This window comes from Stegostoma tigrinum, chromosome 5, assembly GCF_030684315.1.
Source record: "Stegostoma tigrinum isolate sSteTig4 chromosome 5, sSteTig4.hap1, whole genome shotgun sequence".
NCBI lineage: Eukaryota > Metazoa > Chordata > Chondrichthyes > Orectolobiformes > Stegostomatidae > Stegostoma > Stegostoma tigrinum.
Genome location: NC_081358.1, coordinates 50,484,498 through 50,510,378, shown reverse-complemented (window position 1 = coordinate 50,510,378; position 25,881 = coordinate 50,484,498). Strand labels below are relative to the sequence as shown.

Here is a 25,881-nt window from a genome sequence, read left to right as displayed (position 1 = left end):
CTTGATAATCTTCTGTTGGTTTCTACCAGCCTTACCACTATTCTTAAACTTTTAATGTGCCTTCATTCAGTTTTGTACATCAATCTGTGCCGTCATAGATTATTTGACATTGAAGACGTGCAAACTACATAATCAATTATTTTATAATGCACTTAAAATAATTTGAAAGTCCTAAGTATTTTAGAATGCAAGTATTTTGTGTTGCTGTAAGCGTGGCCTATTAAACTAGTACAAAAGAGAAATCAGCTTCAAAATTTTCATAATGTGGTTTAACATTTTAGAGTCAGAAATTTACAAGATGAGCGATTGAGGAGAGACTAAGACCTTTAGGTAAAACTTCATGGCTGTACTCAAAAACAGAAGAAAAAAAACAGTTAAATTTAAATGTTCTTGTAAAATTTTTTTGATACGTTGAAGATTTTGGTTTTAGTATAAAAATAAATTCTGGAACTGCTCAGCAGGTTAAGTAGCATTAGTGCTGAGTGAAACAAAACTTATAGTTCAGCTCAATGACCTTTTTAATCTTTTTCAGGTTGATAACCCTTGTAACCTATATTTTTAAGCTGAGAAAGTAAAGTCAGATGAAAAATAAATTTTAAAAATGCTTTGAATGTTTTGATTAATCCACTTTCTCTTTCATTAATGTATGCTTTTCATGAGTAGATTCTTAGTTGCTTTCCTCAATTGTGAACTGGGTATACATTTCTGAAATGCAATGACCACATGATGAAGTGCACCTTTTAATGATAATGATTCAGATGATCAGATGAAAATAAGATGCTTTGACGAACACATTTTCTTTGATCCTTAAGAGTCTTAATTAGACCAGATCAAAGAGTGATAAAGCAAATAGCCTAGTTCCATTCTTCGTTCTTTGGTTTTATAATGTAAGATATCTAAAACTAGGGGGTATGCATTTAAGGTGAGATGTGAGAAGCAAGTTTTTTTTTTACACAGAGTGGTAGGAGTCTGGAATGTGCTGCCAGGCGTGGGGGTGGACGCAGATACGATAGAGGCGTTTAAGAGACTTTCAGATAAGCACATGAATATGCAAAGAATGGAAGGATAGGGATCAAGGTCATGCAGAAGGAATTAGTTAAGTTTGGTGCCATGTTTGGTACAATGTAATGGATTGAAGGGCCTGTTCCTGTTCTGAATAATTCGATGTTCTCTGTTCTAAATAATTAAAATATGACGCGGAGAGGAGGAAAAGGAAGTACTGTATTCTGAAACAAGAAGTTGAGCTGTGATATCACCTCTTTGGGTCCTTTTCTTGAATCATCGCTGTGCCACTGTGACAAAATTATTTGCATAATCCCAGCAGATTTTTTAAATTAAAATCCTGCTTTGTCAAATTTAAGGACTGAGTAAGGTTGTTCTTTTCCAAAAAAAAGTTGAATTGTCTTAGAATTCACAGCTTCTGTGGTTGAAAATTTTTCATCTGTGTGCAAAAACTAACCTTTATTTTTGTTTTGAATTAGCTCTGGCAGCATCTGTGAAAAGGAATGAGAGTCAGGTTTCCGGTCCAATGACCCTTCCTCAGAACTGATGGTAGCTTGAAAAACGTCGGTTTACATGCAGAAGATAGGGGATGAGGAGTAAAAGATAGTTGGGGATAGAGCTCAAAGGGGAGGAAGAACAGTTGGACAGGTAAATGAGTGGATTACGATATGGCAAGGAGGGTGAATAGCTGCTAATGAAGACGGTTAGTGGCTAACAATATGTAGTGCATAATTGCAGACTATGTGAAAACAAGGCCTAGTGTGTGGGGTGGGGGATGAGGACATGGAAGCATTCAGGCCCTAAAATTATTGAATTCTGTATTAAGTCCAGAGGGCTACAAGGCCCCAAAGTGGAAAATAACGTGCTGTTCTTCCAGCTTATGCTGAGCTTCGCTGGAACGCTGCAGCAAGCTTGGGATAGATGTTGGCCAGGTGTGTTGAAGTGGCAGGCAACTTACGCTCAGGGTCTTTTTGCAGGCAGAATGTAGAATTTCTGCAAAGTGGTCACCTACACTTCGTTTCCCCAATGTAGAGATCATATAACCTGTTCTTAAACCTGCATGACTGCTGGCTTGGTTGTTAAAGGTATAATTAGGGGTCCAGGTGGTTATACTGGTAAGATATACAAAATATTCACACCTGAGACAATGGTAAAGGCATCTGTAATGACCATGAGTAGTCTGTTGGACTTCAGGTCTCTCAAGGAGGTATTAGAAATGTCAAGGTTTATATTAGTTGAACTAAGGTCATACTTTAAACTGTCTAGTTAATTCCAAAAAAAATAGAGTTCAGACAGAACAATATTTCTACTTGGATACACAGCACATATGGTTCATGTTGCTACGAATGAGCTTTCATAAGGGATAGATCACAGCAAGACATTGTAAGACAGTGTTAAAGATTTTCCTAAACTAGTCCTGTACATAATCCACATGTTCAGTTTGCAAGAATGTGACGTAGAACAGAGAGATAGATGCAGGCAGATGTTATTGGTCATCATTCAGAAAGCAATGGAAGCTCATTCTTGGATTGAAGAGACCAAATTTATAAGGATATAAACAATAAGGTTCAACCAGCTTTGGGTAGTGGGGATGTGAATCTTCAGAGTAAACCTCACCGTGTAAGTCAGTTTAGTGATAAAGAGGTATTTAATTGGAAAGGGGAAAATGGAGTAGACCCTCAGGAGATAAGAGTGGCAGTAAGTTAGGTTGGTTCTTAGACAATCAGGTGTCCAATTAAGAGACAGTGTAAAGTACAATCATAATGTGGGTTGTTCACACATGTAAATAGTTAAATGAACATTTTCTTCTTAAGTTCAAAGTATGATTTGTCTGAAAACAGTGTTTAGTGAATCTTGCTTTTAATTGATTTCTTGTAGTATGAAAATGATTGCGCAGTCAGGCATTCTTGTAGGAAGTTCAAATTTCCTTTCAGAAATTATTGCATTGTAAAAATATATCAAAGCTGATTTTTTTTCATTTGTTTTCCTGAACTTTGCTTAAATAAGTACCTTTACACACTGGGCTGGCAATATTTCATTTGAAGAGAGGATATAACTCTTTCCGAAGTGCTGAATTTTTTATTTGGTACATTTGTCATTTGCTGTAAGATTGCTATTTTGAATGCCATAAGATTTCACAAATCACACATCAATTGTAAGGAAAAATTTGGATCTGTTTTTAAAACTGTTTTCAGACAAGTCATATTTGTTACTCTCAAATTTTTTGACTGCTTAGTCACAAGTTTCAAAAGTTTCTTGCATATTTTCCTGTATTACCTGGCATTAATTGCCTGAACCTACCCTTCACTGTAATCTCAAAAGACATGCCCTAAAATCTTCTTGCCAGGTTCCAATTCCTGTCAACTCATCGCTGCACACATTCTGAGAACACTGAATGAATTGGCCTCTTAAGCTTCAAAGCAGTCCCTAAATAATTTGAGCAATGCTTAAAAAAAATTGTAGGTCAGCCACTTTATTGGCAGCTTTTTCATCCATGAAACATCTCTATTATATTTTGGGACAAACCTCTTCAGTTATACTCTTGAAAGTTACTTGTCACGGGTTTCTAACATTTCAGCAATTTGTTAATATCTGATAGTAGGAACAAACCACTTGGTCACAACATGCTTCAATAGGTTATATTTCTTTCAACATTTACAGAACTCCCTCAACTGCTGTAATTTGTACGTAGAAATGCTAAACGCTAATTATGTTTTCTGCACCAGTATCTAAATGTCTGATGGGTACCTTGTGTTGTGTAAAATAATGTGCAAAACACAGTCAGCTGCAAATAGTTTTTTAAAACTGCTTCTGGTTTTTGGTAAACACCATTGTATTTTCTGTAATTAAAAAAGAAATGTGTGCTGAATGCATTGGAACAGCTCTCTCGGCTGAGATCGAAAGCATTGTGTTAGGATAATTATTCCTGCTGCAGTTGCTTCTTAGGTTTGTAGATTATTACAATAGAAATGCAATAGTAAATGCTTGACTCCTTTCTTAAAATTGCAATATCTCAAAATCAAGAGGAAGCAATATGCTGCATCCTGTTTGAGGCATCAGTTGCTAAGGACAAAAATGGATATTTTGCCTTATAGTAATTTAAGCTCTTGGACAGAATGTGACATCAGAATGTTTTCACTCAATGTTTTCAATCTTTGTTTCTCTTAATGCCAGGGGTATTGTTATGGAGGAGTGTTATAAATTTTTTAAACCAAATTTTACTCTGTGGTTTATACCTCTATAAAACTGGAATTGCTTCTTACTATGATAGACGTTACATTGTTCAGTGGTAGTCACTAAGTTTTTGAGGTAACAAGAGCAGTTTAAACAGGGAGTTCAAAGATTAAGTAAATGCATCAAGTGCTAAATTTATGCTTTTTTGACAGGATGTGCTGATTGACATTTTTTTCCCATTTGTGGCTAATATTTAAATCATATTGGTACAAAGTGCAGATTATGTGATGCTTTTCCTTTCTGCTCTTGGCTTAAAATTATATTCTTTTATATTCAGCATTGTGAATTAGTAAGTAATAGTTTGTGACTTGGTGAGAGAGATGAGGGCAATACAAGGATATTATTTTTCCAGGCACTCATCAACTTGGAAATGATTTTGAATGACTGATGTTGTTACTAGCGAATGAGCTGATCAGAATACATTGATGTCCATGTCATTATGATACATAGGAGATTTGATGGGATCTTTCTGTTTCACTGGCACAGTCATCAACTAGGAAATGTTCATGAGGGGTTGAGCTGACATTTGGCTAATAGTGTGACCGTTTGGAGCAGCTAAGCCTTCAACAGCTTAGTTTTTGTCATCATTCGTAATTGAATTTGTTAGTTTGTGCTTGTGAAATTAATACACCTTTTTTTTTTGGCTAGGCTGCATGTTGTTGTAAATGATATGAGGCAGAGAACTTCTGAAATACCGTATAGAGAACCGATGTAGCAATTGTTATGACCACTAATCATAGCCCCAAACTACTTACGGACTTGTGGAACTTTTAACTAAAACAGTTTGTTTCCTTTAAACAAAGAACATATAAGCCAAGATGGCTAGGAATACAACTCAGTGTCTTTCTGTAATTTTCCTGTGTGGATAAAACTCAATCTCAAGAGAGTCCATGGAATGTCACACCAAGAAAGGTGTCAAATTTCACAGCACCTCTTCAAAAGAAGAGAGAAAATACAAAAATCTGAAGCATCTCCCGCATGGTATGCCCACAGATTGTGGACACAAGGTAATTTAAGCAATCTGGCAAAATATACGTCAGTGTTTTCCTCTGCCAGAAAGGTACACTAGAGGGAGTTAAAAACCAACTACATGTGTGTCTAGTCTGGAACTTTAATACTGATGTGCCACTTGGTTTCTCGTACTACCGGGTTAAAAAACGTGCAGTGAAGATTACAACTGACCACACCTGGTAGACACCCCTACTGGACACCCTTATACTTGCAGCTAAAAAGTCTCTCTCTTTCTAATTGTTGGCAGCAACTTGACAGTTGAACAGGAAGTTGAACAACTCCTTTGAACTAATGTGCAGAACCCAGAATGACCAAACAACCGGCTTAACTGCAGAGTGAATACCACAGAGTCACTCAACACAATGGCCACAATGTTTCACCACCAATTCTATATGGACAACTCATACATCTTTTTTAAACTTGCCCTGTATTCTCAATCTCATTTTTAACCTGCATTCATCTGTGTTATTTTATTTTCTTTGCATTTATTCATTTTTTTCGAACTCAAGAAAGCCTAATTGTCAGCTTTTCTTAAGAAAAATAGAACAAAGATATTCACAAAGGTCTCATGGCATCATAAGGTCCTGGGAGTGAAACTACCCTTGTTGTGATCAACTGAGTGAGGGTAGCTAAATAAAAATGGAGAGCCAGTTCCTCCTTCATCGCCTGGAATCATAACAAATGAACTGAATTAGTTTTACTCACCTGAATACAGTGAAAAGTTTACAAGTAGCCACTAATGGCACCATCTTATGTACACAGATACCTAGGCACAGACTCTTGAGTACAAATTCTTCGAGGGGAAAAAAAATTAGAAAAAGCAAAATAAAAAGTCAAACATTACAGACCTTTAAAAGTACAAAATCATAGTAATAAATTAGAAAAATAAAGAAATAAAAAAAGTTCACAAGAACAATCCTTCCAGAAAAATATAATAAAAAGAAAAAAAATTAAATAAAAGAAAACTGTTTCATTATTGGAATAGGTCCATTGTTCTTTTACATACAGCAGAATCAGCAGATAGTACTTGCGTTAACATTCCATTTGGAAAATGGTATCGTCAATAAACTGACAGTCCTGTAGCATTGTGCAGTGCTGAGTACATAAAGCAGGGAAGCATAATGTGTTAAATGTTAGAAGATAACTCTTTTAAGAGTCTAAGACTACACTTTTAGCAAGAGCTTATCTCAGTTTGCCGTACTCCATAAAACTCACTGCACTGACTACTTGCTCTGTGTATTAATGCAATCAATACACACCCAATTAACCCATAATGATTTATTGTGAGAGAGAGAGAGACGCCTTTCCTAACTTTAAAGCCCCTCCCTATCCTAAAAAACCATATCTCCCTGATTGAAATTGGTTTCTAAAGGTTTTACTTTATATCTTAAAGCTCATGGAATTCTTTGAGACTCTGGCTCTGATGAAAATCTTTCTACCTACATGCAGGCATTTATATGCTTTGAGAACGTTAAGTTAGTTGTAGCATCATCCATGGCTAGAAACTAATGATGTATTATTGATGAAACTTTAAGAAACTGATATGGATTGTATCTTTCAACCTTCTGCAATTAATTCTAAGCATAGACAGCCCATACTAATGCAAACATGTATGGTTTGACTGATCTGCCCAAAATTTCATGAACCATTTTGGATGTTATTGCATGATTCCTTTCACAGACTCCTTGCTAAAAAAGATTTCTGCTCCCATATTAATAACTACTACATTCACATTTGCATACTTATTTCTAAATTTATCTTTGGCAACTGCCACCCCCATTATCAGTGAGAAGTTTTATTTGTGGTTCAAGTCCTGTTTCTGCATACTTTTCAAAGTCCTTACCCACAATTTTTCTTATTTTACTATGCATTGTGATTGACTAACAAAATCTGGTTTTCAAGTGTATGAAATGTCAAAACAAAAGTTGTTTTTCTTCTATTCTATACTTATAAATCCATAGTCACTGTCTCACTGAAATTTCTTGCTAAGGGCATATTACTGTAGGCCATAATGGTGTCCTTCTATGAAAAAACACCTTTTCAAAAATTTTAGCGTGATACAATCTGCAAAACTGATGGGACTCTCTAATTTCTTAACCTCGTCTTGATCTTCATTACTAAAACAGTCTAGCAAGTATTTTAGCCAATCTGTTCACACTGTAGACCTGTATCCACTGTCTAAAACTGTTCACTAGAAAGATGCCACCACCAAAACATTCATTATTGGGTTGATTTATATTGTGACCAGTATAATGCCCTCACTTTGATCCATATTTCCATTTTATAATGAGTTTCAAATGCTTCATTGTACCATTCATGACAGTTCTGGTATATTGGTACTGTGCATTGCACCTGAAACATTGATCAACTATGCCCTGAGCATTTCTGAGGTTTATTATCTTACTATAAATCTCAAATTCTCTTTGCTTCTTAAAATTTATCAATAGCATTCCTGTCCTTATTTCTATTTGCTTGCCTTTCATACTGTAACCTATGAGCTCTCTCAAGATTGACTTGCCAATTTGTTAAAATTGTGGCTTGGATTTTCTATCATACTGCCAATTGCACCCTTTGCGTGATGAATACTGCTCGAAAGGAATGCTTTCCTCGGAATTTGTTTTAGTGCTTCCAACATCTGTTCTACCAGTATATGTGTGTATGATTTTAACTCCTGTCAAAACTAGAAGCCTGTCTGTACTTGGTACTTTGGTACAGTCTAAGAACTTAAATGCCAGCAGATTGTGGAATTTTCAAATGAAATTTCTGGGGTTTTGCATACAATCTACTGAATTTTGTTATGTACTTTTCCATGATGCTTTCCTCAGTATTTGTCAAATTTGTCAAAATCTGATTATACCTCATAAGCAGTCAATAAATTATCCTTTTCATAACCTTTATCCATGGAATTCAACCTGTTCAAACCTTCATCTGTATTCAAATCACTAGACTCTGTTTCTGAAAAAGGTTTGCTTCTTATCCCTGTTTCTGAATGGTAATGAGAGTACTAAGGCCTTACCTGGTTTCTTCTTTAGTAAGGAGATAACCCAGATCCACATTGTAACTTCATTTTTCAATGATCATAATCTATATTTCCATATCATATATGATACCCCAGCACTTAACTCAGCCAATGTCTGTTGCCAGTGTTAAACACCAGAAATTAACTTAACAGTGCTTAAGTCCAGAATTCTAATGACAACTTTATTTCAGTTAGCCACATTCCATTCAGATCACATTCACTGATTAGCAGTTTCCCAACCTTATCCAACCAATTAACCCTAACATAAATTGCCATCATATATTCTCATTCTGTTGGGTCTCAGATTCTGTTTCTTCAGGCCACATTAGGTATGTATGATGTGAGTTGTATTCTAATAGAAGGCTTTGAAATTTACATTACGTGGTGTGTAAGCTGTGAAATGTAAGTTGGGAAGTTCTCATTGTAAGAAAATTGAAGACTGAAAGCTGGACCGCTACTGGACTTAGAATCTCCTTGGGTTCTTGGCCCTGTCTCAGCTGTGAAGACTGCATAAGCGCCATTGAATTCCAGTAGATCTGCAGGAACAGAATTATTGTTAGCAATTGATGTTTGTTTGTTTGCTTTACAAACCAATTGTTGATGCTACTGCCAGAATCTGGTACACTTAGAAGATTTTTCTGGAAATCTTTTCTTCTGTAGATGCAGGTTTAACCTTGTATCAATGGAAGTGAAGAAACAAGGGCTGATTAGGTCAGTTTGAAATCCGTTTTTTTTTAATATCAAAGATTTTAAATTCAGAACACCGGGGGAAGGCGATGGCCTAGTGGTATTCTTGCTGGACTATTAATCTGGAGACCCTGATAATGTTCCGGGGACCTGGATTCAAATCCTGCCATTGGCAGATGGTGAAATTTGAATTCAATAAAATATCTGGAATTAAGAGACCAATGATGACTATGAATCCCACTGCCAATTATTGGAAAAACCCATCTGGTTCACTAATGTCGTTTAGGGAAGGAAACTGCCGTCCTTACCTGGTCTGGCCTACATGTGACTCCAGACCTGCAGCAATGTGCTTGACTCTGAACTGCCCTCTGGGCAATTAGGGATGGACACTGAATGCTAACTGAGATAATGACTTTAGAACGGTCATAAAATTTTAAAATGTACTCTGACGACCAGCTCTGCAGCCATCCTGCATTGCACTATTGATGGTGTGACTTGAGCTGTGGCTTTTGTGGTGGTGAGCAGGAGGTAGTAGATTTAATGGTTTTGGTTTACAGTTGTATTTTTGGGATATAGGATTGTTGGTGTTGAGCAGGATCTGAGAAGTCGCCTCTGCCAGTGGAAACTGGCATTGACAACTACTAAGTCGTCATTGGATAAGCATATGGACGTACATGGAATAGTGTAGGTTAGATGGCTTGATCGGTATGACAGGTCGGCACAACATCGAGGGCCGAAGCGCCTGTACTGTGCTGTAATGTTCTATGTTCTATTGTCACTAATTTCACCTATTATAAAATTACAAAAAGTAGTGGTGAGGTATGTCCTATGAACACATTAAGTTTAGCAGTAACTTGTAATTTATGATGTTCACAACAATTCTAATTTTCAGGTTTTCTTATTTGTATTTGTATACTGAAAATTAATTACAGAAATAACTAGCTGACAAAAGAAATTCTAAAGCCTCCTGACATCTCAAGTTTGTGATTCAAATCACTGAGTTCCTTAATAAACTTGCGTTTCATGTGACAACTATACTTGTTGCATAGCAACTTGTAGATGAGAATCAAAAATGAAAAATTCTAATATGCGTGATGAATATTTTTTAAACGTGAGGCAGAGGTAGCACTTAAATTTTGGAGTTGAGCAGTGTATGCCAAACATCGGCCTCATTCAGAATTTAGGATATGGCTTCCACGGCTTTTAGAAAATAAAGATTCATTTATTGGTCAGTTTTGAATATAGTTAAATCTGGCTATTCCAAACAGAGAGGAATTAACCTTTTTTTAAATAATTTTCTTTGGAGTTTCTTCGTAGCATAGTCCTTTCAGTTTGGCAGATGGCCTGAAGATCTGCTGAGAAATCTTTATTTAACTATCTTGTATCAGAGAAAAAAAATTTGCACTCATATTGCATCTACCAAGGCCTCAGGGCTTTGCAGCTTGTTTTGAAATATGGTTATTATTGTAATAGGTTTATTATTGTAATAGGGAGATAGGTTTAATTTGTGCGTGGTAGCATACCACAATATATGTGATAATTAAACTGTTTTAGTAATGTTGGTTGATTGATGGACAAAATGTTGGCCAGCACACTAGGAGAAAGCATATGAAAGAATTCTTTGAACAATGCCATTGGTTCTGCTTGAGGAAGAAGAGGAGACCTCCATTTTATGTCTCATCTAAAAATGTTGGCACCACTGGGTGCATAAGTCTGGATAATGTCCTCGAGTCTAAGAATGGAGCTTGGAATGCCTATCTTCTCAATCTGAAGTGAAAATAATATTGTTGAATCATGGCTGACAAATTGAGAAAGCACCCATTGCCAAATGGAGAATACATGAGCCACTGATTTTTTTTTTCCTCCTGCTCCCTGTAGTTTAGGAACGTGATAATTCACCTGGTGGCCTGGTTGCATTGGTGACAACAGACTTTAGTGAACTCATACGTGTCTTGACAGTGGTACCAGATTACTTAGTTACCACTTGTTCATGTAACTTGGGATTCCAGAACACAATTCACATTCAATTGCAGATGCCAATATCTGATTTGATTTTTTTTTTCTTCTTCTTCATTCATTGGACATAGGTGTCACCAGCTGACCAGCATTTTATTACCTGTCCCTAATTTCCCTTGAGGAAGTGGTAGTGAGCTGCCTTAATGATTAACCCATCTCTTCAAGGCAACTGCTGAACTAATTCCTGTGGAAAATTGCCTAGATTGCTACATTCTTAGTGAAGTGGTACCACTGTTTTCTCTAAATCAAAACCTGTGGTTTTAATTTACTTTCTAGAATCTCTGTGGTGTCTGTAGGGATTGGTGCTAGGTCCCCTGTTTGTCATTTGGATAAATGAGTTGGATGAGAATTTAGCAGGCATGGTTAGTAATTTTCCGTTTGACACCAAAATTGGTGAGATAGTAGACAGTGAAGAATGTTATCTGAGATTACAAATGGATCTTGATCAATTGGGCCAATGGTGTGAGGAGTGGCAGATGGAATTTACTTTGGATAACTGTGAGGTTTTGCATTTTGGTAAAATGAACAAGGCTAGGACTTATACAAATAATGGTAGGGCCCTGGGTACTGTTGTCAAAGAGAGACCTAGAGGTACATTGTTCTTTGAAAGTTGTGTTGCAGGTAAACAGGGTGATTTAAGAAGGTGTTTAGCAGGCTTGCCTTCATTGCTCAGAGCATTGAGTGTAGGAGTTGAGATATCACCTTGAGGTTGTACAAGATGTTGGTGGGGCCATTTTTGGAGTACTGTGTATATTTCTGGTTGCCCTGCATTAGGAAGGACATTATTAAAGTGGAGAGGGTTCAGAAAAGATTTACCAGGATATTGTTGGGCCTGGAGTATTTGAGTTAAAAAGAGATGGATAGGCTGGGACTTTTTTCACTGGAGTGGAGGAGGTTGAGGTGTGACATTACAGAGGTTTATAAAATCATGAAGGTATAGTTAAGGTCAACAGCAAAGGTCTTTTCTTAGGGAGGAGTCCAAAACTAGGCAGCATATTTTTAAGGTGAGAGAAGAAAGATTTAAAAGGGACCTGAAGGGCAACTTTTTTTACACATAAGATAGTTTGTATGTGGAATGCACTGCCATAGGAAGCAGTCGATGACAGCGCAATTACAATATTTAAAAGATATTTAGACAGGTACATAAATAGGAGAGGTTTAGACAGACATGGACCAAATCTAGGCAAGTGGGACTAATTCAGTTTGGGAAACTTGGGCAGCTTGCATGAATTGGACGAAAGGCTCTGTTTCTGTGCTGGATGACTCTATGATCAAGTACATAATCCTGGCTTGACACTTAAGGGCTGACACTGGAGAGCGATACTGTTGGAAGTGCTGTCTTTCAGATGAGAAATCAAAACCAAACATCTGTTCTTTAAAGGGGATGTCAAAGATTCTACTACTTTATTCAGAAGAATAGAAGAGTTCTTATGGCATTGTGGTTAATATTTATTCATCAACACTGAAAACAGATTACGTGGTCATCTATTTCCTGTCTGGTAATAAGCGTGTATGCTGGAATCTATAGGTCTGCTGCACTGGATAGTTTGTGAGACTGAAGTGAAGGGAGGAATTAGGGATGGTGATATTTCTTTAGTCAAGTTACTTGGAGATTAAGATGTGAGCCATGATAGTGGAATAGTTGTGGTTCTGTAATGTAGGTAGGCGATGGATTTTGTAATGAATCTCGCAGAGTACTTGTTGGGGCTACAGAGATGATTGAAGTCTGGTTGTGGAAGAGAAATGAAGTGTTAGAGATAAGTTTAAACTGGCTGAGTTACATGTCAGTAAGAGCATGGAAAAATTAGCAGTGGTGCAAATCAAAAATGAACTGAGCCTTTTGTAATGAAAAGATGATGTGTAAATGTCATGTCAAACGGCCAGATTTGACAGTGAACAGAATCAGGACCCCAGAATTGAATGAAAAAGGTTAAAGTGACAAGTAAATAATAAAGTGCACATACACATATATACAAATAAAGTATCTTGAAAATAAAGTTATATGAAAGACAAACTAGAATTCAGGTAAGGGTGTTGTTCAGAGCTGTAAGTGATATTTCTGATTTTTGACTTCGGCGCAGAGAGCACAGCACATAACAAAATTAGCTGCGTACGTAAAATGAAACGTGTAGATGGGTAGCATGTATAATTTAATGCTTAACAGCATTCTAAGAACAAAAGAAAGGAACATACATCTAATAGACACTAGCTATGAATGAATAATCAAATCCATAATCCATTGGAAGCGCAGACGGATAAAGACACCATCATTGTCAATTTATAAATACAAGAATGAAGTACAAGAAGAGATAAAGTTTCACAAGGATATGTTCAGGTTAGAACATTGTCCATTAGGCGTTTTTCATTACAGAAGAAAATTAAAGCTATTCACAGACATGATTCCTGGAAGAAATTGCTTAGAAGGAAGGGCTTGATATGTTGGGATCATTTTTACTGGGACAGAGGAGATTTCATCAAGGTTGGCAACATTATAACAATCCTTAACTGAATGAAGAAGCAAAGATTATGTTCTTTGAAAAAAAGTCATTGAGCGATCAACAATTTGTAATAATTGATGAGAGAACATAGGAAAATGTTTTTAAAAAAAATTATTTGAGCATGGAGTACTTTGACATAGTCTGGTTGACATTCATCACTGCCTCTTTTAACGTCGAAGTGGATACATAGTTAAAATATTAGAAAATGTGGTGATCAGAGCAGGATTTGGACATATCAAAGATATGGCATGTTTGACATGTTAAACATTTTAAAGTAAATAACCATTTATTCATGAACAGTTTTGGTTTTAACTAAGAAATAAACTATAATCTCAAGTGATTGTGTTTTAACGCTCCTACAAACCACATCAAAGGCTGTTACAGCAGAGGTAGAGGTCAAATGTTTACACAAGCGAGCCAATATCATTTCACTTCTCCAAATACCTCCCATTTACAAAAAAAGGAAAAAAAAATGTATTTAAAGATTATCCCAGTTGTCCAACGTACATGGATCACAAAGAAATGTGCTATATATTAACAAACAATACAACGATTTCAGTCTTCTCCACTTTCATCAGTCTTTGCACATGCGTTGTATACAGTCTTTAAATCATACAGGTGTTCAAGTAGTATGTTTGCACATTGTTGTTGGCTGTTCCTCTGGTATCTTTTTGCTTTCAGAGCAGTGTCTCCTCTTTGGCACGTATCATTGTCATGGTAACTGTTGCTGATGCATTTCTGATGCTGGGGAACACTTGAACCATAAGACTAATTGTTGTTCTACTGTGTAGATGGTAAGATCATTTCTTGATCCACTGCCTGTAGTGAACGTACAGCTTCTTTTGTTGTACACAGATATTTGCAGTTGTGATAATATATTCATTCATGTTCAGCACGCTGGACTACCTGGGTCTCAAGTGGCCATGTGGGAGATGTTTGTCAAGTGTTTTCAGACTGATTTTGATTACTAAATTTTGGCAATGACTTGGTAGTAATATCAAAATATGTTTTGTCATTTTACTTTGATTTTTTCACTCACAAATTTGTTATTATTTTTGGCATCCTTGAATGAATGAGCAAAGATTAAGTTCTTTGAATAGAGTCATTGATGAGGCGTGATCAATTTGTGATTTATTGCTGAGAGTGAGCATAGGAAAATGTTTTCTACAAAAATTATTTGAGCATGGAATACTTTGACACAGTCTGGTTGAGATATTCATCACTGCCCTAAATTTTGGCAGTGACTTGGTCGTTATATCAAAATATGATTTGGTGTTCTGTCATTTTACTTTGATTTTTTCACTCACATTTATTATTATTTTTGGCTTCAGCTGCAGTGTAAAATGAGTCTTTAGAGCAGCAATTTTCCATGCCTTCTATAGGCATATTTTTCCACTGAATTTCTTCCTTTTTGAAACTATTTTAGTCTATGATAAAATGTCGGGTATGGCAATCAGATGAAGGAAATTAAAATTTTGTCATTCATATTTACGACTATTATAACAATTGATGTGCTAGGAACTTCTGCACACATTGACAGTATTCTAATGAGTAAGTTACTCCTGTAAGCAAATGTGCTGTTACATCAGGATCCCTTTTGCCAAAGACAGGTCAAGGTGATGACATTATCTTTCAGTTGTCCAGACTGCCAGGATCCAGCTAGATGTATCAGTGTCACCTATTAATCGTCTCACTCTTCCCTTAAACTCTGTTGAAAAAATTTATAAGTAATATTAATATTGAGTTCAAAGTGCACAAATACAAAGCCTGCATGATTTTTTTTGCTCCTTCATGAGATCTATGACCTGTAGCACTCTCCCCAACATTTGTAGCAAGGCTACCAATCTACAAATGTTATTTGCTGAGGTTTTTTGATTAATTCTTTTGCTATTTAGTGGAAAATGTGCACCCAATTCATACAATAATTCACAGTTGCAGACTGCTGTTTTTTTTATATAATTCCTTGATGTTTCTTTCAGTGGCTGGTGATCTTATAGCTTTGAAATTCTACACATTTCCAGCTGTACCATTTTGACATCATGTTTCACGTGATGAATGTTTTAATGCTTCTTACAGACTGTACCCAAAGGTATTTACAGGAAAGGCAGAAGTCATATGAGGGTGGCAAGTCAGCTGGTACACAGAGAATACAATTGCATTTCTCCAAACACTACAAGAGAAAGTTTATTCATAATTTTATTCCTCGTTGCTGTTATCCTGCACTGGTGGCTTGCTGCTCCATGCAAATTAATAAACATGAATATGAACCAGTTACATTCATGCATTTTCAGCAGAAAGAAATTTGAGTGAGTGAAGCATTTGAAAATTATACAGGAATAAGATTTTGAGTATTTCTGGCAGGGATACAATTAGCAGAATTATGATGGACAGGTCATATCGGTTATCTTAGCCGTTCCCCATAAATATGAACCTTGCATGTATGGCTTCAAATGAATAAACTATTATGGGCTGGGAAGTGTAAGTGCATGCACAGTGTGTAACTTCAGTGAAAGGCATTGGAAAGTGGTTTTCCAGGCTTGAGTTTATTGACAATAGTTCATAAATAGTATTTCTTCCATTCATTGTCATGTAATATTGTTAAACAACTGAAGGTTTTGGACTAGTCAGATATCAGAATGAAGAGATTCCAGAAACACAACAAAACCTGGTTTGATAGCTTTTTCTTGTTCAGTTCATTAACTTGGTGTTAGTCACTGGAACATCAAGCTGAAGATGCCCTGAACATGTTTCTTACACAAAAAAACAAGCAAACCAACAAATATATTTCAGTTAGAAATATCTTAATGCACATTAAACAAAGTTCCAAACTTGTTTGCCAATACTGTACATTACACAGACTCGAATCTAAAGAAATTAGACTCAGATGAGGCTATCTCAACTTTTTTTTATACCTAAAAACTTCTTCCAGTTTCTCTCTCATGACCTTTTGGACACAATTTTATGATTCCTCTCTGAATCTAATGGTCTGAACCTTTTCAATTCTATCAACCTGAAGTTTTCTGTCCCACATACTATTGGGCTTGGAAACTTCACAAAACTAGACAGATAAATATTGCTGCACAGTGACTGGCTTCCTGTAAACTGAACAACTGAAACCTGTTAGGATGGAAATGAAAACCTCCTTCTGAAGTCACACTTGATTCTTCTCAACTAAGACACTTGTGTTTTCTGAACTGAAAACAAGACTAATGACTTATTGTGTCAGTGATAATGGGAACTGCAGATGCTGGAGAATCCAAGATAATAAAATGTAAGGCTGGATGAATACAGCAGGCCCAGCAGCATCCCAGGAGCACAAAAGCTGACGTTTCGGGCCTAGACCCTTCACAGAGGGGGATGGGGTGAGGGTTCTGGAATAAATAGGGAGAGAGGGGGAGGTGGACCGAAGATGGAGAGAAAAGAAGATAGGTGGAGAGGAGGGGATAGGTCAGTCCAGGGAAGACGGACAGGTCAAGGAGGTGGGATGAGGTTAGTAGGTAGGAGATGGAGGTGCGGCTTGGGGTGGGAGGAAGGGATGGGTGAGAGGAAGAACGGGTTGGGGAGGCAGAGACAGGCTGGACTGGTTTTGGGATGCAGTGGGTGGAGGGGAAGAGCTGGGCTGGTTGCGTGGTGCAGTGGGGGGAGGGGACGAACTGGGCTGGTTTTGGGATGCGTTGGGGAAAGGGGAGATTTTGAAGCTGGTGAAGTCCACATTGATACCATTGGGCTGCAGGGTTCCCAAGCGGAATATGAGTTGCTGTTCCTGCAACCTTCGGGTGGCATCATTGTGGCACTGCAGGAGGCCCATGATGGGCATGTTATCTAAAGAATGGGAGGGGGAGTGGAAATGGTTTGCGACTGGGAGGTGCAGTTGTTTGTTGCGAACTGAGCGGAGGTGTTCTGCAAAGCGGTCCCCAAGCCTCTGCTTGGTTTCCCCAATGTAGAGGTAGCCACACTGGGTACAGTGGATGCAGTATACCACATTGGCAGATGTGCAGGTGAACCTCTGCTTAATATGGAAAGTCATCTTGGGGCCTGGGATAGGGGTGAGGGAGGAGGTGTGGGGGCAAGTGTAGCATTTCCTGCGGTTGCAGGGGAAGGTGCCGGGTGTGGTGGGGTTGGAGGGCAGTGTGGAGTGAACAAGGGAGTCACAGAGAGAGTGGTCTCTCCGGAAAGCAGACAAGGGTGGGGATGGAAAAATGTCTTGGGTGGTGGGGTCGGATTGTAGATGGCGGAAGTGTTGGAGGATGATGCGTTGTATCCGGAGGTTGGTGGGGTGGTGTGTGAGAACGAGGGGGATCCTCTTTGGGCGGTTGTGGCGGTGGCGGGGGTGGGTGCGGGGTGTGAGGGATGTGTTGCGGGAAATGCGGGAAACGCGGTCAAGGGCGTTCTCAACCACTGTGGGGGGGAAAGTTGCGGTCCTTGAAGAACTTGGACATCTGGGATGTGCGGGAGTGGACTGCCTCATTGTGGGAGCAGATGCGGCGGAGGCGGAGGAATTAGGAATAGGGGATGGAATTTCTGCAGGAGGGTGGGTGGGAGGAGGTGTGTTCTAGGTAGCTGTGGGAGTCGGTGGGCTTGAAATGGACATCAGTTACAAGCTGGTTGCCTGAGATGGAGACTGAGAGGTCCAGGAAGGTGAGGGATGTGCTGGAGATGGCCCAGGTGAACCGAAGGTTGGGGTGGAAGGTGTTGGTGAAGTGGATAAACTGTTCAAAGTCCTGTGGGGAGCAAGAGGCGGCGCCGATACAGTCATCAATGTAACGGAGGAAGAGGTGGGGTTTGGGGCCTGTGTAGGTGCGGAAGAGGGACTGTTCCACGTAACCTACAAAAGAGGCAGGCATAGCTGGGGCCCATGCAGGTGCCCATGGCCACCCCCTTAGTCTGTAGGAAGTGGGAGGAATCAAAAGAGAAGTTGTTGAGGGTGAGGACGAGTTCGGCTAGGCGGTGGAGGGGGACTGGTCGGGCCTGCGGGACAGAAAGAAGCGGAGGGCCTTGAGGCCATCTGCATGTGGCATAAGGTGTATAGGGACTGGACGTCCATGGTGAAAATGGGGTGTTGGGTGCCAGGGAATTGGAAGTCCTGGAGGAGGTGGAGGGCGTGGGTGGTGTCACGGACGTAGGTAGGGAGTTCCTGGACCAAAGGGAAGAAAATGGAGTCCAGATAGGTGGAGATGAGTTCGGTGGGGCAGGAGCAGGCTGAGACAATGGGTCGACCAGGGCAGGCAGGTTTGTGGATTTTGGGAAGGAGATAGAAACGGGCCGTGCGGGGTTGGGGAACAATGAGGTTGGAGGCTGTGGGTGGGAGGTCCCCACAATAATGACTTATTGTGTTTACACTGCCTGTCATAAACTCAGAAGTAGAAACATCTTACTCAGTTAACACTCCAACATATCTCAAGCCTTAGAATTGGTGCATTTAAGTAACTATTCCAGAATGACTTTTTGACCTTTTTCTAACAGGAAATTGCACAACTAAGCCAAATCCATTTACCCTTCTAAACAAAATTCACATTCCAAAAATAATCTATTGTTCACAGCCTTCACCACAATATATAATTATTAAACTCAGTTACCTCTTTTTGTCTGTAGAAAAACTATTTTTAATTTCTCAGTATAAATAAATCATCGATATTTGTGTTCTCGTCTGTCTCAGCACCTTAAGAACATTGATCATTTACATCAGAACCGATTAATCAAAAAGGTTGCTTGAATTCTTCTGCAAGGTTTTTTTCAAATTACTTTAAGGATCACGCAAACAGAAATGCTATTGGAAGGTCACTTGCATTGAGGAGAAAAAAACTACCTCTTTTGTAAATAACTATTAGTTTCAATATGATTTTAATTAACATAATGCATAATTACATAATCGTACTCATTTGTTCTGAGGCAGGATATCTCTCAACTGAAAATTAACCAGTTAATAACGTAAAATTCTGAAATTCTGTTTTGCTCATGCTTGGATTTACATTGTGAGAATTGCAAGCATGTGTGCTATTTGCTAATGCCCTATTAGCTGGCAGGTAACTCAGAAAATATCAATGCAAATTAGGCTTTTGAGAGAGGTTCGATCCTCCAAGTAAAAGTGTTAGGTATGTGAGTACCATTTTATAGACATGCTAAGTTATAGTGACATTTTTATTTCGCAAGAAATCTTTTCAATCTGAGGAGAAAAATAGAAAGTGTAAGATGTATGACAAGCCATTTTGAATGATTTTGATTTGTTCTTTATAAGTGAACGGGTGTGAGCTGTCAGGAGGGGGTTCACCAAATGTCCAGGATTGTCAGGGAGTGTCCAGGAATGGGACAGTGCTGCAGGGAAAACTTGGGAGGTAGGGGAATGAAACACACTGTTTGAGAAACGTCTTGTCAGCACATTATTGTATTGGGTTTAGGGTTAAACCTGTTTAATTTTCTCTTTGATCAGATGTTAATCCCTGAAATCCCTTGAATGCCAAATCTAACAAGAATCTTTCCATCTCTGCTTTAAAATTCAATGGCCCCATCTCCATTTACCACCCATCCCCCGACGACCTTTCAAATTATGTTTGTTAACAAAGTTGTCATTTTGAGTTGTAATCCACACCCTCTCTGGTCGAGTCCAGTTTTATTTCTGTTTTTAAATGTGTTCCTGGGATGTGGCTGGCTGTCCCAACCCCAGTTCTCCTTGAGAAGGTGCTGTGGGTAGGTCAACAGGCTGCGAGATGGGGGGTGTCCCAGGATTTTGTGAGGAGCTGCCCTTGCAGCTTTGATGAAATTCTGCAATAAATCTTGTAAATGGTATGCACAGGTGGCCAAGGGAAGAGACTGGTTCTTCATAGATTCTGCAAATTTTGTGAGTGTTTTGAGCTGCCCTCAATCAGACAAATGGGGAGTAATCAGTCATATTTCTGACCTGTGCCTGACGGCTTTCAAGCTTTGGTGACGGCGAGTTACTGGTGTCGGAACATTTGACTTTTTCTTGTAGCCACTGTAGTTTTATGGTAGTTCAGTTTGTGGTCAATGGTAACCCCCAGAATGTTGATAGTGGTAAATCCCTTGATGGCAATGCCATTGAATTAGGATTATTCCACGGCACAACATCGTGGGCTGAAGGGCCTGTACTGTGCTGTACTTTTCTAAGTGGTGTATTTGTCATTTCCATGGTTTAAGGCTTCCCATCATTTTGGTCAAAAGGATAGAGGTTCTTTTAGTAATTTCATCATTAAAAAATTGTTTTTGTTAATTCTTGCTTCCTTCTTGACAATTTATGTTGACCACAATTATTAAGATACTCAAATTCTTAACAGAAGAATAAGGTGATATTTACATAGACACATTTCTGATGCATTATTAAAATGTATTCTAGATATCACAATGAAAATGTAATAAAGACCCCTAAGACTGAAAGTTTATTTAGTGAGACCTGCTGCCCAATCAGGAGCTGGCAGTTCTTGTGTTCAGTCGGGCACTGAAGGACCAGGACTGTTCCTGGGAAAGAACCCCCAGAATTCTATCAACAGGAGGACCCAGGACCAAAGTACATGTAGGGAGCAGAGTATCCTGGCTTGGGACTATTGGGAAAAGGATATGGGGATTTGATAGCAGAGGTTGATTGTCTTCATCAAGGACAATTCCCCACCCAACCCAAGATGTCAGTGGTCTGCAGTCAGACCTGTCAAGTATACTGCATGGTATTGGGCTTACTTGCAGCTGTGTTATTTCTAGCATCTCTGGTGGGATGATGCCTTTAAATGGTTCTTAATTGGCCATTTAAATGCCTCAATTGGCAGCACTGTGGGAAGGTCAACTATGAGGCTTCCCACCCAAAATTTCATGCTGGTGGAGAGGAGAAGGTGGTGGATTTAGCTATACTGTTACCCTGCCTATTTAAGCACTCTTCACCCATCAAAGCTCTCTTCCTCTGGGACCAGAAGATTCTTCCTATTTTGTCTTTACCTATTAACTACCTACTGTACTAACGCTTTCATCATTTTAAAACCTTCTGTAAGACTATTCCTCAGTCCTCTCTTTTCTGCAGAAGAGGGTCCAGTCTGCTCAGTCTTTCCTGATGGCTATAACATCCTAATCCTCAAAAGGATTCTGATAAATATTTATTTCACCTTTTCCACTGCATCTATTTCTTTTTGTAATGCATATACCGGAACTATGCACAGTACTCTAATCATGTTTTAAACAAAGTTTTAGTCATGATTATCAGACTGCTTGTCTGCTTTTCTTCCAGAAATGTACCCCAATGTTTGCTTTGCAATTTTATGATCTTGTTCACCCATGTTGCTACAGTAAATGATTTGGAAATTTGCACTCCTAGGTCCCTTTGTTTTTCTATTTAGTTTAGATTCTTATTTTCAGCACCAAAATACACTACTTCACACTTAGTTTGCCAGTTATACAGCTATTCTGCAAATTTATTAACAGCTTTCTGTATTTCTTTGCAGTCTACTCTCAAGTTGATGACATCTACAAATTTTGAAATTTCATTTCCAGTTCTCAAGTCCACATTGTTCCCCTATTTCAGAAACAATGGTGGCCCAAGCAGTAATCTCTGGAACACCACTGCTTGATGGATGCAGATTCAATAATAAGTTTCAAAGGGGGACTAGAGGAAATAAATTTGCAAGACTATGGAAAAAGAGCAGGAGAATGGCTTAATTTATTGGCTGTTTCAAAGATCAGTATCAACCCATTGAGCAGAATGGCTTCTTCCTGTGCTGCATCATTCTATGGTTCTATTTGACGTCCAGCAGTCTGACCGTATACCTTTAAAGCCTACTTTCTCGTTTGAAGCCAATTTTCTATCCATCCTACTACGTGCCCTTTGACCTCAGTTGTTTACATAAAAGGCTTTTGAAAATCCAAATATATTTCATTTACTAAATTGGCCTACCATACTTGCAACTAGTAAGTTTGTTGGAGGAGTGATTAGGATTCAGCTGTGGAGTTACCCAGATGTTATCAGCCAGGTTCTAAACTGCTTAATGTTTCTTGGCTAATCATCAAAGGTGTGCATATCTAGTCCAAATCTTTGATCTCGGGATTAGAGACATTTGTGTTGGGTTCAGCATAGCAGGGAATTACCCATCGGAAGCTTAAACTTCCTGGGTAATTGCCATGTATGTCCGCGCCTCAGGACTTCCTCTTCCCTCGTTAATCCTAGTTCAGTCTCCAGACACCAAATGATTTGGGCCTACCTGCTACCTCTTCCCTAACTGCTTTTATTGTGTGAATGACCAGGCATTTCATTATCTTTAAATTTGAACAAGTTTTAATTTATATGGCTTCTTTATAGATATTTTCAATTAATCTGTTAAGATGTGTTATGACATGCTTGAATAATGTGGGACATGAGGGTGGTCCACTGGCCCAGAGGTGGGGACACTACCAATTTTAATACTGTTTACACAGTATGGTGGCGATATGCACTCTTACTTAAATGCCTTTTCTCGCTATTGATTCTTAGACCTTAATTATAGGAAAATTCTTGTTTACAGTGATTTTTTGTTCCTCCTAAACTCCTGCTGTTCTAGAAAAAAAAAATTCCCACTACTGTTTTATACTTTGCTTCCCCCATCATTGGCACCATGCCGTATATTTTCCAGTTTATTCTCATGACAAAAAATGTTTTACCCATTGTTTGGACTTTTGAGGAAGATATGAGTAAGACATTCACTATCTTAAAGCATATTGTGTTATGATTGCTAATACTTGGATGTTATCCTGTGATTACCACTTGATTTATTCTAGTTCATTTTCCATGAATAGATTTAACAGTGATTTTTGTTGCACTTATTTTTTGGGCGAGAAGAATCCTGTTTGCACACAATCCACTCCATTTCTCCCATCTCTTAATGTTAGTTGATTTTGTTTAAAAAATGTTCTGAAAATGATCTATAAATTCAAGTCCATGTTTGAAGTTGTGAATAGGACATGCCTTCATTGACCATGATAAACCTATTTGTTGACCTGAAGGATGTTATTCTTGTAACTCTTTTGATGAATGACAAATTAAGCACTTACCTTGAATTTCTTGGGCTCTGCCATTCCCTACCCTAGCTGGTAATGTGAGTTTCGATTTATTTCTTCTCTACCAGGTATCTGTCACTTTTTCGTGTTGCTGCTTTAGTTGCTGCTTGGATCTTCTTGCTTTTTTGAGTTGCTGATCTTTCCTGACAGTGCTTTCAGATTGGTGCTTTAAGGCTGTTGTCCTTTTTATTATGCATGCATTATTAGACTGTCGGCATGAGCTAGGTTATAGCAGCACTGAGTGTGGGGCCATGGGAGCGGTCCTAGGGTATGACAATAAGGGGAATGTTTTGCAAAGTGGAAAATCTGTGCAATGTAACAAGATCCTGGACCACTGGAGGTTCCCTGTGTGGCATGATGAGTAGGCATCTGAGCAGCATAAATTTTAGCAGAACAGGTAAGGGTAAATGTTTGACCTAGTTAGCAATAGTTTTTCACAAGGAAATACATGGTACAAGGAAGTTAATTAAATAAAAAAAATCTAATATTCCAACCACGAGTTGATCTGGTTCCCTCATCACATTGGATAGATTGGACTCAAATAATCAAAACACCAGGACTCCCAAGGATTAATATGAAGACTTATTACACAAACAGGCTGTATTCCCTGGAATTTACATTACTACATAGAACATAGAACAGTACAGCACAGAACAGGCCCTTCAGCCCACAATGTTGTGCCGACCATTGATCCTCATGTATGCATCCTCAAATTTCTGTGACCATATACATGTCCAGCAGTCTCTTAAATGACCCCCATGACCTTGCTTCCACAACTGCTGCTGGCAACGCATTCCATGCTCTCACAACTCTCTGCGTAAAGAACCTGCCTCTGACATCCCCTCTATACTTTCCACCAACCAGCTTAAAACTATGACCCCTCGTGCTAGCCATTTCTGCCCTGGGAAATAGTCTCTGGCTATCAACTCTATCTATGCCTCTCATTATCTTGTATACCTCAATTAGGTCCCCTCTCCTCCTCCTTTTCTCCAATGAAAAGAGACCGAGCTCAGTCAACCTCTCTTCATAAGATAAGCCCTCCAGTCCAGGCAGCATCCTGGTAAACTTGCTGTGAACCCTCTCCAAAGCATCCACATCTTTCCTATAATAGGGCGCCCAGAACTGGACGCAGTATTCCAAGTGCGGTCTAACCAAAGTTTTTTATAGAGCTGCAACAAGATCTCACGACTCTTAAACTCAATCCCCCTGTTAATGAAAGCCAAAACACCATATGCTTTCTTAACAACCCTGTCCACTTGGGTGGCCATTTTAAGGGATCTATGTATCTGCACACCAAGATCCCTCTGTTCCTCCACGCTGCCAAGAATCCTATCCTTAATCCTGTACTCAGCTTTCAAATTCGACCTTCCAAAATGCATCACCTCGCATTTATCCAGGTTGAACTCCATCTGCCACCTCTCAGCCCATCTCTGCATCCTGTCAATGTCCCGCTGCAGCCTACAACAGCCCTCTACACTGTCAACGACACCTCCGACCTTTGTGTCGTCTGCAAACTTGCTGACCCATCCTTCAATCCCCTCATCCAAGTCATTAATAAAAATTACAAACAGTAGAGGCCCAAGGACAGAGCCCTGTGGAACCCCACTCACCACTGACTTCCAGGCAGAATATTTTCCTTCTACTACCACTCGCTGTCTTCTGTTGGCCAGCCAATTCTGTATCCAAGCAGCTAAGTTCCCCTGTATCCCATTCCTCCTGACCTTCTGAATGAGCCTACCATGGGGAACCTTATCAAATGCCTTACTGAAGTCCATATACACCGCATCCACAGCTCGACCCTCATCAACTTTTCTAGTCACATCCTCAAAAAACTCGATAAGGTTTGTAAGGCATGACCTACCCCTTACAAAGCCGTGTTGACCGTATTTGATCAAGCCATGCTCTTCCAGATGGTCATAAATCTTATCCCTCAGAATCCTTTCTAACACCTTGCAGACGACAGACGTGAGACTTACTGGTCTATAATTGCCGGGGATTTCCCTATTTCCTTTCTTGAAGAGAGGAATTACATTTGCCTCTCTCCAGTCCTCAGGTACGACTCCAGTGGAGAGCGAGGATGCAAAGATCTTCGCAAGTGGCGAAGCAATTGCATTTCTCGCTTCCCAAAGCAGCCGAGGACAAATCTGGTCCGGGCCGGGCGACTTGTCAATTTTAATGTTTGACAAAATTTTCAGCACATCAGCTTCCTCTATCTCTATCCATTCCAGCATGCACACCTGCTCTTCAAAGGTTTCATTCATTACAAAGTTCGTTTCTTTCATAAAGACAGAAGCAAAAAACTCATTTAGGGCTTCCCCTACCTCCTCAGACTCCACACACACAAGTTCCCTATGCTATCCCTGATCGGCCCTACTCTTTCTTTGATCATTC

The 25,881-nt window shown here is 39.0% G+C and overlaps 1 protein-coding gene across 7 annotated transcripts in view; it reads left to right on the top strand.

Annotated features, from left to right (window-relative positions):
* LOC125451575 (CYFIP-related Rac1 interactor B) overlaps positions 1-25,881 on the top strand; it is a 178,687-nt gene that overhangs the window by 10,948 nt on the left and 141,858 nt on the right. The window lies entirely within an intron of this gene.